The following is a 14,212-nucleotide window of genomic DNA, read 5'->3' on the forward strand; positions in this document are numbered from 1 at the left end:
AGGGTCAGAGGGAGAAGCAGACTCCCCGCCGAGCAGGAAGCCCGACGCGGGACTCGATGCCGGGACTCCAGGATCATGACCTGAGCCGAAGGCAGTCGCTTAACCGACTGAGCCACCCAGGCGCCCCATGATTTTATTTATTTAAGAGAGAGCATGAGAGGGGGGAGGGTCAGAGGGAGAAGCAGACCCCCCGCTGAGCAGGGAGCCCGATGCGGGACTCGATCCCGCGACTCCAGGATCATGACCGGAGCCGAAGGCAGTCGCCCAACCGACTGAGCCACCCAGGCGCCCCTTTTTTTTTTTTTAAGATTTATTTATTTTAGAGAGAGAGTGCATGAGTGGGAGGAGCAGAGGGAGAGAGAATCTCAAGCAGACTCCACACGCTGAGCGTGGAGCCCCTCACAGTGCTCGATCTCACCACCAGGAGATCACAACCTGAGCAGAAACCAAGAGGCGCCGCTCAACCAACTTGACCAGTCAGGCGCCCCGGATTTTCTTTAAAACTCCAGTCCAGTGGCTCTGTTGCTCATATGCATGATTTGTTGCTGCAATGTGCTACGTAAAATGAATGGTACCAAATAAGCTAGGGATCCCATCTGCAAGCCCCAGCCTTGCCCCCGACTTCAGTAGGCATCACTGATAAATCAGTCTTGTGTACAATTCCTTACGGCTAACCCTTTCACCTTCGGCAAGGTTACTTACAACTCCTACAACTTTTTAATATTGAGAACTATTTAAAATATTCTTAATGCATAAACACAAAGATTTGGACTTAAACCAGGAAAAACAATAAAGATTTTGGCTTTTTTGATAAATATTTATAATATTTATTCTTCCTTAAAGTGGAAGCTCAACTTTACCCCTGAAATGTAGCTCTGCTAGGCAGCTGCTGATGTGCCCTCCTGGGAATTCTGCATAGCCTACCCTCTTGTTCCCGGCCCAAGCACAGGCCACCATGGTCTTGATCTCTAAGACAGGCCAGCACTGAGGATGGCAGGTGAATGGCTTAAAAAACAAGGGAAATCATTTTGCTTCCCACACTGTTTTATATGCCAGTAAATACGCTTTGAATACAGATTCTTGTTCAGATACTTCTGCCTCTCCATTGTCAGAGATTTGTAAGGGGCTATGGGAGTCAGAGGGGAACAGAGGGCAACATTTCCTTGACTTCTTTAGCCTAACTGCAAGACAACTCTTCTCTAGGAATGCTTTTTTTCCCCATTTTTCTCGAAATCACCTCCCACAGAACTCTGCCTGGACATGCTCCTTGGGACCTTTGGGACTAGTGAAAAGTATACTGATTGGAAACACAAAGTTCCCTTTGCTCCTTTGGCCTCTGCCCCTGCCCTTGCCTAAGTACAGACAAAATACAGAGGCCACAGAGACTGCTTAAAGCTCAGTTTCAAACGTCTTCTGTAAGTCACTGGAGAAAGGGTTGGTGGGAGAGGGGTTAGTACGCTGCCGGGACTGGGCTTTCTAATGCTGCCCACTGGGCTTCCAGAGGATCCATGGGGCAGGTACCTGCAGGCCCCTCTGCGTGCTTATCTCCTGAGGCCAACCTGCCATCATCTAACACTACTAGAACCACTGAGGTGCTGAGCAGGTGGCTTCAAGAAGGGACTGGAAGCAGCCTGCTCGTCTCAGACTGAGGGAATGTCTGCCGCTTGACCAGCCTGGGAGACAGAGGGGGGTGGGCGGCCTGAGCGTGGCCTGCGGCGCCAAACACGTTGGATACGGTCTGGGAGGGAGTGATGCCCACCACAGGCACATTCAGGGCTGGGCAGGGCATCCTGGTGGCCACAGGATAGGACAGGGCAGGGACAGAGGCTGGCGGCAGGGGTGGGACCACGCCCACTGGCACAGATTGAGAGGTGAGCAATGCATTTCCTGGGAAAGGCCGCGCTGGTAGGGTAATAGCAGTGAGTGGAGGAGGCTGGACAACTGGCTGCGGAAGGACGGCTGAGGGCTCGCGGACCCCTCTTCTAACCGGCGGTCAGCCTCGGCGGGAGTGCTTCTGCGACCAGCCCGGGAGAGACCCGGAGACGCAGCGCCAGTAGACCGACCGCACTCCGTCCCCGAATGTGGGGCTGCCGTTGTCTTGTTCGCAGCGTCGGGGGCCTGGGCACAAGGGTTGGTTTCCGCACGGGCACTGCTGTTGGTGCGAGAGCAGTGAGGTCTGGCTTAGCAGCAGGACCACGGAAGGCTGAGTCAGTGTCATTATCTTGAATGTCAGGAGATTGCGAAGCTACCCCTGTCACTGGCTTGGTCCTCGGGGCAGATGGGAGGACCTCTGGGGGCCCTGGGAGGGTGTGCTGAAGGCACCAGGGGTCTGTGAGCACGGGGAGCTGATACTCTCTGCTTCCGCTCCCACTCCTGGCACTTCTTGGCATCTTGGATTTGTTTCAGACTCTCCTCTCTTACTGTTTGCTCGGTGGCGGCTGTGACACGGAATGACCCTTCCCTCATCACTGGCATCAAAAGTAGCAGTCACTCTGTATTCCTTCTCCTGCTTCTGCTTCCGTCCTAAACAGGCCGCAAAAGCAGAGCCGACTGCGTGGCTCAGTCCTTCACCCGTGTCCTTGACGGCCAGGAAGCAATGACAGATCCAGCGCCCAGTGGTGCCGTCACGACTTATGTCAGAGACGGCTCTGTCAAAGGTCCTCTGTGGGGCACAGGAAGAAACTGTTTCTATTGTCTGCTCAACTGTGAGGTCCTTCGTTTTTTCATCCACAACTCTGAGTCCACCTGCTGATGCCCACAGGACTGCCTTCCCTGCTTTCTTTCCAGTTTTTCCAAAGAAGCCTTGGGAGAACTGCCTTTCAGCTTTCAATCTTTCAACAGCATCTTCACCGATGCGCATTCCTCTTGACTCGTCAACTTCTGCGAGGCCACGGTCCTTCACTGGGAAGCGACATTGTCCAGTACGAGCCCCTCCTTCATCTGCTGTCTGCCACTGGTGTGGACGACTGGCCTCTGGAGCCTAAATGTCTTTCTTTCTCCTAAAACTTTGCCATAGTTTCTTCATTTTACTTTTTACAAGCTGGCTCTGAGTCTTGGCTGTGCCCTTTACACCCTGTGTGACTCTGGACAAGCTTCGTAACCCCCCCAAGCCTCAGGTTCCCCATCAGTCCTCAGTGAGGTGTCTGAGGATGGCTGGTACACCAATATTCCGATCTATGGATGTGAATCAAGATCTTGGGTCGCAACAGCAGCTACGCGGGACCTCTTCCCTGGAAGAAGTTGCTCAAGCCCCAAGTCTGCCCCTGCCCCCGACCAACTCCAGAGCCAATGCCGAGACTCGGCCCCCGGTCGCCACCACGCACCACCACCTCCCCCATGACAACAGGCCCCTGGTTCATGCTTGTTGATCTGGCCCTGACTTGTACCCATGTCATCCCCATAGGAGAGTTCTTTTAATAACAGCTACATTCCATAAAATTTACCTAAAGTGTACAATTCGATGGTTTTTAGTATTTTCAGAGTTGTCCAATCATCACCGCAATTTTAGGACATTTTCATCACCCAGACAAGGAACCCTGTACCTATTAGCAGGTACTCCTCTTCTTTCTCTCCCTCAGTCTTAGGCAACCAATAGCCTATGTTCTGTCTCTGTAGATTCGCCTTCTCTTACATTTCACATAAATGGAAGCACACAATGTGTGTTCTTTTGTGACTGGCTTCTCAGCATAATGGTTCATTCATGTTGTGCTGTAGTATGTTTCAGTACTTAATTCCTTTTTAATGCTGAGTAATAGTCCACTGAATATTTCATATTTTTTTATTGAGGTAAACTTATATGTAAGTTTCAGGTATACAACATTATAATTCGATATTTGTGTACACTACAAAGTGACCACCCCCAAAAGTCTAGTCACTACCCATCACCATACAGCTGAGCCCCTTTACCCATTTCGCCCAGCCCCCAACCCCCTTTCCTTCTGGCAACCACCGCTCTGTTCTCTGTATCTATGAGTTTGTTTTCCTCTTTTTTTTTTTTAAAGATTTTATTTATTTATTTGAGACAGAGAGAATGAGAGACAGTGAGCATGAGAGGGAGGAGGGTCAGAGGGAGAAGCAGACTCCCCGCCGAGCAGGGAGCCCGATGCGGGACTCGATCCCGGGACTCCAGGATCATGACCTGAGCCGAAGGCAGTCGCTTAACCAACTGAGCCACCCAGGCGCCGGAGTTTGTTTTCCTCTTGTTGGTTCGTTTGTTTTACTGTTTAGACTCCACTTATAAGTGAAATCATACAGAATTTGTCTTTTTCCATCTGACTTACTTCACTTAACATAATACCCCAAGGTCCATCCATGTCGCTGCAATGGTAGATTACCTCCCTTTTTATTAAGGCCGAATTGTATTCTATTGTATATATATACCACATCTTCTTTTTTAAAAAATTTATTTGAGAGAGAGAAAGAGACAGAGAACACAAGTAGGGGGGAGGGGCAGAGGGAGAAGCAGACCCCTGCTGAGCAGGGAGCCCGTTGTGGGGCTCGATCCCAGGACCCCAGGATCATGACCTGAGCCAAAGGCAGACACTCAACTGACTGAGCCAGCCAGGCGCCCCAAACACCACCTCTTCTTTATCCGTTCATCTATGGATGGACACTTGGGGCTGCTTCCCTAACTTGACTATTGTAAACAATGCTGCCATGAACATAGGGGTGCATATATCTTTTCCAATTAGTGCTTTCATATTCTTCAGATTAATCATCTTTTGTTTATCCACTCACCAGCTGATGGATATTTAAGGGGTTTTTTTTTCTCCTTTTTGGCTATGAAGAATAATATTGCTATGAGCATTTGATTAAAGGTTTTGTAGAGACGTATGTTTCCAATTCTCTACAGAGAGAAATGAATTGACCTAGCAGTGAAATTACTGGGGCAAATGTTAACTCTATCTTTAACCATTTGAGAAACTGCCAGACTGTTTTCCAAAGTGATGGCACCATTTTACATTCCTATCAGCAGTGGATGGGGACTCCAATTTCTCCACATCCTTGTTATTATCCCTCTTTTTGATTCTAGCTATCCTAGGGTATGTGAAGTGGTATTTCATGGTGGTTTTGATTTGCCTTTCCCTAAAGATTAAGGCTGTGAAGCATCCGTTCATGTGCTTTTGGCCATTTTTCTGTTTTCCTTGGAGAAATTTCTTCTTTTTTTAATTTATTTTTTATATTTAAATCCAATTAATTAACATATAATGCATTATTGGTTTCAGAGGTAGAGGTCAGTGATTCATCAGTCTTATATAACACCCAGTGCTCATTACATCACGTGCCCTCCTTAATGTCTATCATCCAGTTTCCCCATCCCCCCACCCACCACCCCTCCAGCAACCCTCAGTTTGTTTCCTATGATTAAGAGTCTCTTATGGTTTGTCTCCCTCTCTGGTTTCATCTTGTTTTATTTTTTCCTCTTTTCCCCTATGATCCTCTGTTTTGTTTCTTAAATTCCACCTATCAGTGAGATCATATGATAATTGTCTTTCTCTGACTGACTTATTTCACTTAGCATAATACCCTCTAGTTCCATCCACGTCGTTGCAAATGGCAAGATTTCATTTTTTTAAAAATTTTATTTATTTATTTGACAGAGAGAGAGACAGTGAGAGAGAGGGAACACAAGCAGGGGGAGTGGGAGAGGGAGAAGCAGGCTTCCCACCGAGCAGGGAGCCCGACATTGGGCTCGATCCCAGGACCCTGGGATCATGACCTGAGCCGAAGGCAGACACTTAACGACTGAGCCACCCAGGCACCCCAAGATTTCATTTTTTGATGGCTGAACAATATTCCATTGTATATATATACCACATCTTCTTTATCCATTCATCTGTTGATGGACATCTGGGCTCTTTCCACAGTTTGGCTATTGAGGGCATTGCTGCTATAAACATTGGGGTGCACGTACCCTTTCGGATCCCTACATTTGTATCTTTGGGGTAAATACCCAGTAGTGCAATTGCTGGATCGTATGGTAGATCTATTTTCAACTTTTTGAGGAACCTCCATACTGTTTTCCAGAGTGGTTGCACCAGCTTGCATTCCCACCAACAGTGTAGGATGGTTCCCCTTTCTCCACATCCCCGCCAACATCTGTCGTTTCCTTTATTCAGAGATTTTGTCCATTTTTTTAGTTGGGTTGTCTTTTTATTATTGAGGTGTAAGAGTTCGTTATTCTACATATAAGTCCTTATCAGATATATGATTTCAAGTATCTTCTCCCATTCTGTGGGTTGTGTTTTCACTTTCTTAGTGCTGTTCTTTGGAACACAAAAGTTTTAAGGTTTGATGAAGTCCAATTTATCTATTTTTTCTTTTGTTGTTGCTTATTCTTGTGGTGTCTTATCTAAGAAACCACTGAAAAGTTTTTGCACCACTATAATCATGAATCATGAAAACAGGAGCAGATGTCAAGGTAAAAAACGAAGTTTCCCATTTCAGCTACTAAGAAACAGAATTGGAGATTCTTGGTCACAGCTGAACAACTCCTATAACACTGTCTTCTGAGGGTCTGTGTCACGTCTCAGTGAGATGAGTCAAGAAATATCAGCAATGTGCCCTGGAGGAAGAAAACACTTCTAGCTCAATTTTCTCTACAATTTGGAAGGGCTTTAAAATTGGAAGGATAATCAAAGGGAATACATTTTTAAAAAGCCATGACCGCAATGTTCTGATGAAATTCAGATAAAAGTCAGATAGAACTCAGTTAAAATTTAGCTTCGTTAACAATGGAAAAACCTTACCCAATCACGTTAGAAATGGCTTCTTTGAGTTAGGCTGCTTCTAACAGTGGGATTTGTGGAGTGAGGAGGATGGCATCTTGATTAAAAATATCTGCTTAGGGGCGCCTGGGTGGCTCAGTCGTTAAGCGTCTGCCTTCGGCTCAGGTCATGATCTCAGGCTCCTGGGATCGAGCCCCGCATCGGGCTCCCTGCTTGGCGGGAAGCCTGCTTCTCCCTCTCCCACTCCCCCTGCTTGTGTTCCCTCTCTCGCTGTGTCTCTGTCAAATAAATAAATAAAATCTTTAAAAATAATAAAAATAAAAATATCTGCTTAATCTCCCCTTGGAGGGTTTAAATGGCACCATTAGATACATCGTGTAACATCTTCTTAGTTGGAAAGCAGGCACCACCACAGGTTACATTTTTAGTAAGAGAACACTTTATGAAGGTTCTGTGCTAGCTCGCTCTCTGGATCCAGAAGGCTCCAAGTCTAACCTCCTGACCTCTAGGCAAGCCACCTCTTCTGGGTTCATTCCAAGTCAGGAAATGATTACTCAAGCATATGCTTACATAGCCTACATATAGGATAGTAAGAAAGCCAATGACGTGTTTAACAATTATTCTTCACTCTTCTAAAAGGAACCAGATAATTTACCTTTGAAATATACGTTGTCTGCACACACCTTCTCTTGTCTTAGAAAAAATCTGGTTTTCTCAACATCTCCCCTCATACTTATGACCATGCTAGATTTTTCAGGAATTCTCAAATATTTTGTTCCTTCATTAGTGCTATTAAGTTTATGAGACATGGTCTTGACTTTTGGTCATATTTATGATACAAAGATTAATAAGCACGATACAGGACAAGTTTATGCTTAAACTACGCAGGCCTGGAGAACTGTCTCTGATACTCTACAATTTGATCTTAGAACCAGCAGCACCAGGGACCTGGTCTCCAAATTTCAACCATACAGGTTTATCACCTAAGATAACTATGATAATGTGGGCTAAGAAAAATTGCACAGTCCAACAGAGCTTATTCACGGCATAGACTCTAGCATATACAGCCTTCCCATCCACAACAGAGTCACAAGGTTACTAAACAAAAATGATATAAAAAGGAAAAAGAAACTATGTTTTGAGACCTTTGCGGGGGTGGGGGTGGGGGAGTAGGAAGTTTCTTAATTTCTCCTCTAATCTGAGCCTAATTTCATGTGGGCCCAAACTAAGGAGGTCAGTACTCATTTGCAGGCTGACAGTGAGCTATTTGTTTAGTGAAGGCCTAAAGCAAGACAGAGGCTTGGAAAATGAGATTTGGCCAGGTTACCAGCATTGTCCCCAAAATTGGAATGTGGTTGAGAATCCAAGGAATATGCATGTGAATATTAACAATACAGTATGAACTGTACCGTGGATTTTCTTTATTTTTTAACCTTTTTTCTTTCCCCACTCCCTTTCTCTCTCTCTGTTTTTTATTTTCTACTTCTCGAACTCTTGGCAGGAGGCTCGGTTTCTCACCATGTGGGCTTCTCTGTAGGACTTCTTGAGTGCCCTCAGAGCATGGTAGTGGCTTGTCCCAGAGTGAGTGATCTCAGAGAGAGAGAGATGAAAGCCACACTATCCTTTATGACCCAGGCTTGGAAGTCACCCTCCATGACTCCCACATTGCTTCCACAAGTCAGCTCTATCGGGGTGGGAAGGAAGTGCACATGAATACCCTTGTGTTCAGAGTTGGGGATCACTGGTGCCATCTTGGAGGCTGACTACTATAAATATCTTTCGTGTTGTGTACAAAACATGCGAGGGAACTTATCAAAGACCTCCAGTTCTGTCATAGTTAGGATAGACTAGGCCAGAAGTCAACACACTTTTTCTTAAAGAGCAATAGTAACTATTTTCAGCTGGCAGGCTATATGGTCTCTGTTGTAATTAGTCAGTTCAGTGGCAGCATAAACAAGACATAAGCAAATTTGCATGTCTGGGTTCCAATCAAATCTCATCAAAACAGGCAGTTGGCCCATTGGAGGGAGTTTGCTGACCCTGAGCAGCAATAATTTATGCTCCGTGGCTTAAACCACAAAGGTTTATCACTCACACTATTTCCAAAACAGGTCTGCAGGGAGACTGTTCATTATGGACTTTGAGGAATTCAGAATTAGAATCATGGAATACCACATGCTTCCACAACCACTGAAACAGAAAACAGGAATATGGCAAATCCCTCACGGGCTTTGAAAGCGACCACCTGAAATGACATCATTCCTACTCTCATTTCTTTGGTCAAAGCAAGTCACGTGGCTACCCTTAACTTCACTGGATCCCAGCAGTATGACCATTCCATGTGCCCAGAGGAGAGGGAAGCAGATCTATTTGGTGAACAGCAGTGATTACCACCAGAACCATATTCTTTCTTTATTTTTTTATTTTTTTAAAGATTTTATCCATTTATTTGTCAGAGAGAGAGACAGAACACAAGCAGGGGGAGAGGCAAGCAGAGGGAGAAGCAGGCTCCCTGCCGAGCAAGGAGCGCGATGTGGGACTCGATCCCAGGACCCTGGGATCATGACCTGAGCCGAAGGCAGCCGCTTAACGGACTGAGCCACCCAGGCGTCCCTCTTTCTTTTTTTTAAAGATTTATTTTTTGAGAGAGAGATTGAGTTCACAGCTTGGGGGAGGGGCAGAGGGAGAGAGAAACCCAAGCACACTCAGTGCTGAGCACGGAGCCCAGAATGGGGCTTGATCCCACAACCCTGAGATCACAACCTGAGCCGAAACCAAGAGCTGGAGTCTCAACCGACTCTACCACCCAGGTGTCCCCAGAAGCATATTATTTCTTACTACTTGTTCTTGTTCCACCACTAGACCTCTTTCCTTTTAACTGAAGATTTTATTTATTTGGCAGAGAGAGAGAGCACAAGTAGGGGGAGCGGCAGAGGCAGAGGCAGAGGGAGAAGCAGGCTTCCTGGGATCATGACCTGAGCCGAAGGCAGATGATTAACCGACTGAGCCAATGAGGCGTCCCTATAAAGTCTATTTTCAAATCACATTTTGCTATTTTGCTTTTCCCAAGCCACCCTCACCTCAATTGCTTCAACTCTGGGGGATCTGTCTATTGCCCTGGCTTTCAGCAGACATTTACTTTATAACTTACATTTTTTTCCTTAGTGAAGAAAAATCAGCATTTCCTTTGCCTGAAATGGAGCATCCCTAATTCAGCTTTCAATTAAAAGATAAGTGTTTTACTGTTTCCAGCAGAAAAAAATATAAGCTATTATCTACTTTCTTTCTTGCAAATAGCAGGGAAGTTAACCAATTACAAATACTTATTGAATATCTATTATATATGCATACTGTGCTATGTGTTTTGAAAGACAGAGAAAAATAAATTCTTGTCCCCAAAGACTTTTTAATAGTTACCAACATAATAATGAACATTTGAAATAAGAGTGAGCAATACTGGACTATATAATTAAGAGCTGAATTGTGAACAATAGGCATTGAGTTGAATAATAGTATAAGATAAAAGGGAGGCCAATGAAAGATGAATTAAATAGATGGGATTCATGCAGGAATATGCTCAAGTTCGCTTCAAAAGTTGGGAAGAATTTCACTAGGTTAAGGTGGGAGAAAAGGGAAGAGAAGAAGGAAGTTTCTGAAAAAAGGAACACAATAACCGAGGGCACTGAAGGTGGATGCGAGTCTGGCATATCCATGAGAGAGTAAAGATATCAACCCAAATCCAATGAAAGATGCCCATTTAGAAAGATCAGGAAATAATTTAGTAAAGATAGAATGAAGCTTTCATTCCAAATGGCAGCCACTTGTCTCCCCCCTACTTCCAATACACAATTAAAAAGAACAGTAAATCATTTTTTTAAATGAATAAAGCCATAACAGCTATGAGAAATGAGAAAAGAGCAATCAGCAGACAATAGTTTGTATATAATACCGATGGACCGATGCTAGCGGGGGTGAGTGGTAGCAGCCCAGCAAAGCCCTCCCCTCTCTGGCTCCCCATTTTTTCATTGTAACAGGAAGCCTCCCTGTGTAGCAAGCTCTGCTCATGAACACAGAACTCCCTGCAGCCTCTTCTGCTTTCTGGGTAATTCACGAGCAAGAAAACAGCTCCATATGCAATAGTACAGGAAACACATCTAAAAAAAATCAGCTTATTTTCTCTTTTTTAAATATAAAAAACACCCCCCCCCCATCACTGGGCATGGGAGGGAAATCAGTTACATAAAAAAAACCAAAAACAAACAAACAAACAAAACCAGAAGAAGCAAAAGTAAAGGCTGACCTCACAAGGACCAATTTGGGTAACAGAAAAAATAATTTTCTACACCTCTAGTTAATATTTTTGGAGGTATTCTAGATACAATAAATACCTAAAGTAAAAACAAGATGCCATAAATAAGGAACAATTAGAGAACAAGAAAGAGTACTTGGAAATTAAAAATATGCTTGCCAAACTTTAATTTTTTCTACAAAGGTAGAAATATGACATGAGAGAAAAAGAGAAAGACAAAAAGTAAAGAGAAAATATAAAAGAACTGGAGGTCTGAAACAGGTCCACAACACAACCAATACGTGTTCCAGAAAGAGAGCCCAGAGAAAATGCAAGGATAGAAGTTATTATAGAAATCACTGAAGAAAATCTACCAAAGCTAAGATTGAAAGAGGATACTGAGAGATTAGCAGGATAATATTAGATATACTAAGGAAAAAAAGAAGATCCAGAGAGCACTGAAAGAGGGAAGAAATCGGTCACCTTCAAAGGAATAAACAGGCTATCTGCAATTATTAGACATCAGAAAACACTAAAAAAATTTTTTAAATGTATTAAAACAACTGGATATCCATATAGAGGAAAAAGAAGAATCCTGAGCCCTACCTCAAACCATACATGTAAACTGAGATGAGTTCCTGACTAAACATAATAACTACAACAAAAAGATGGGAAAAAACACAGGAGAATATATATCTTCATGACTTGGGGGTAGGAAGGACACTGAAAGCAAAAGCTGTAAATGGAAGAATTGATAAATTCATCAATTTTAAAACTTCTGTTCATCAAAAGATATTGTTAAGAAAATGAGTAGTCAAATCACAGATTGAGAAAAAAATATTTCCAAAACATACTTGACAAAGTTCTAAAACCCAGAATATATAAAGAACGCTGCAAGAAAGGAAAAAAAAAAGACCCCTACAATTCAAAAAAGATAATCCATGTTTTTATTTTTTATTTATTTTTAAAGATTTTATTTATTTATTTAGAGAGTACATGTGATTGGGGGAGGAGCAGAGGGAGAGGGAGAGGAAGGGGGAAAGAATCCCTAGCAGACTGTGGGGCCATCCAGGTGCCCCAGATAATCCATGTTTTTAAATGAGTGAAAGATTTAATTAGATACTATCTAAAGGAGGGCGCCTGGGTGGCTCAGTCGGTTGGGCGACTGCCTTCGGCTCCGGTCATGATCCTGGAGTCCCGGGATCGAGTCCCGCATCAGGCTCCCTGCTCGGCAGGGGGTCTGCTTCTCCCTCTGACCCTCCTCCCTCTCATGCTCTCTGTCTCTCATTCTCTCTCTCTCAAATAAATAAAATCTTAAAAAAAAAAAATTTTAGATACTATCTAAAGGAAAATTCACAAATCACACATGAAAAACTGCTCAAAATCATTAGAAATTAGGAATGAAAAACTAAAACCAAAATGAAATACCATTACATAGTCACCAATATGGCTGAAATTGGGAAGACTGACAACAAATGTTGGCAAGGGCTGTGGAGCTACTGGAACTCTCATACTTTGTTGGCAGGGCTATAAAACAGGAAGACCGTTTTGGCAGAAGATCTGAAGGTCCTCATAAAATGAAACTACTCTATGACTTCACAACTCCACCCCTAGCAATCTGTCCAAGAAAAATGGAAACTATGCCTACCAAAAGATGTGTGCAAGAATGTGTGTAGCAGCTTTATTCACAAAAGCTGGAAACTGGAAACAGTCCCCGTGCATCCATCAGTAGAAAAATGGATAAATGGTGGTACATTCATACAATGGAAAGGATAGAGACCACAACACGGATGAGTATCAAAAACATGATGGAAAGAATCCTTACACAAAAGTGTGACTACTGTATGAGTCCATCTGCATAACGTCCTAAACAGAGATAGTGAATCCATGATGAAAACAAATCAGAACAATGGTTACCTCTGGTGCAGGGATTTACTGGGAAGGGATAGGAAGGAAGGTGCAATGCTCTGTATCTTGATATGGGTCTGGGTTGCAGTGTCAAAACTCACTGAATGGTACACTTCAAATTTTGGCATTTTGCAGTCTAGAAATTTTAGCTCAAATGAAAAAAATTGTAAACAAATATCAAATTCTAGGTAATGATATGCATGCTGACGGGTCTGGGAGTCAAGGGCAGGGTCGTCTGCGACTTATTTTGAAATTCTGAGAAAATAAGATGGATCAATAGATGAACAGAGGGATGGATAAATGGATTTCAATAAAGCAAACAATGTTAATCATAGAATCTAAGTGATAGATGGGTGTTCAATATAAAATTCTTTCAATTTTTCTGTACTTTCAATTTTTTCATGATGTAGGGATAAAAGAAAACAATGAAATATTACTTTCAACATTTTGGAAGAAAATTATAAACCTAGAATTTTATGTACAGATGAACTGTCAATCAAACTATTGATAAAGCTATTTTAGGCTTTGCAAGAAATCCTGAGTTTTTTGCCTACCCAGAATCACTTAGGACACCATCTCTTCCTCATCCATGGGGTAGGGTCATCCTACCTCTCAACCTTAGGGGTGGGCAGGTGACCCAGGTTTGGCCAATAAGCTCACTTCATGCCCTGGGCCACAGGGATTGTTCAAACATGAGCCAAGCAAGGTCCATTAAGAGACTTCCTTGGGGATTTTACTGGAACTGTCAGTAAAGTAGTTTTAGTTTTGCTAGGATCACAGTCTGTGAAGAAGACATGAGCCTGGAGAGATGCTAGAACCTATCTTTGCCAGCACATGAGGTAAGCTTGCTTGAGCACGAAGCTGGCCTAGAAGGAAACAAATGCAAGCATGGAAAAGAAGAAACAAGGCAGTGATGACACTGTTTGAGCTCCTGGATTCATTGTGGATCATAATTCTCTCGTTCTTTAAATTACAGTGGAGAAAATTATCTATCTATAGATTTTATATAAATTCAAATTAATTAACATATAGTGTATTATTAGTTTCAGGGGTAGAATTTAGTGATTCATCAGTTGCACATAACACCCAGTGCTCATTCCATCACATTCCCTCCTTAATGCCCATCACCCAGTTACCCCAAGCCCCTCCCCTACAGCAACCCTAAGTTTGTTTCCTGTGATTAAGAGTCTCTTATGGTTTGCCTCCCTCTCTGTTTTTATGTTATTTTATTTTTCCTTCCCTTCCCCTAGGTTCATCTGTTTTGTTTCTTAAATTCCACATATGAGTG

The 14,212-nt window shown here is 43.4% G+C and overlaps 1 pseudogene; it reads right to left on the minus strand.

The window, feature by feature from the left end:
• Nucleotides 1–1,389: 1,389 nt before the first annotated feature.
• Nucleotides 1,390–3,025, minus strand: LOC110586816 (annotated as a pseudogene).
• Nucleotides 3,026–14,212: the final 11,187 nt, after the last annotated feature.

Source organism: Neomonachus schauinslandi, chromosome 8 (assembly GCF_002201575.2).
Source record: "Neomonachus schauinslandi chromosome 8, ASM220157v2, whole genome shotgun sequence".
NCBI classification, from domain to species: Eukaryota; Metazoa; Chordata; class Mammalia; order Carnivora; family Phocidae; genus Neomonachus; species Neomonachus schauinslandi.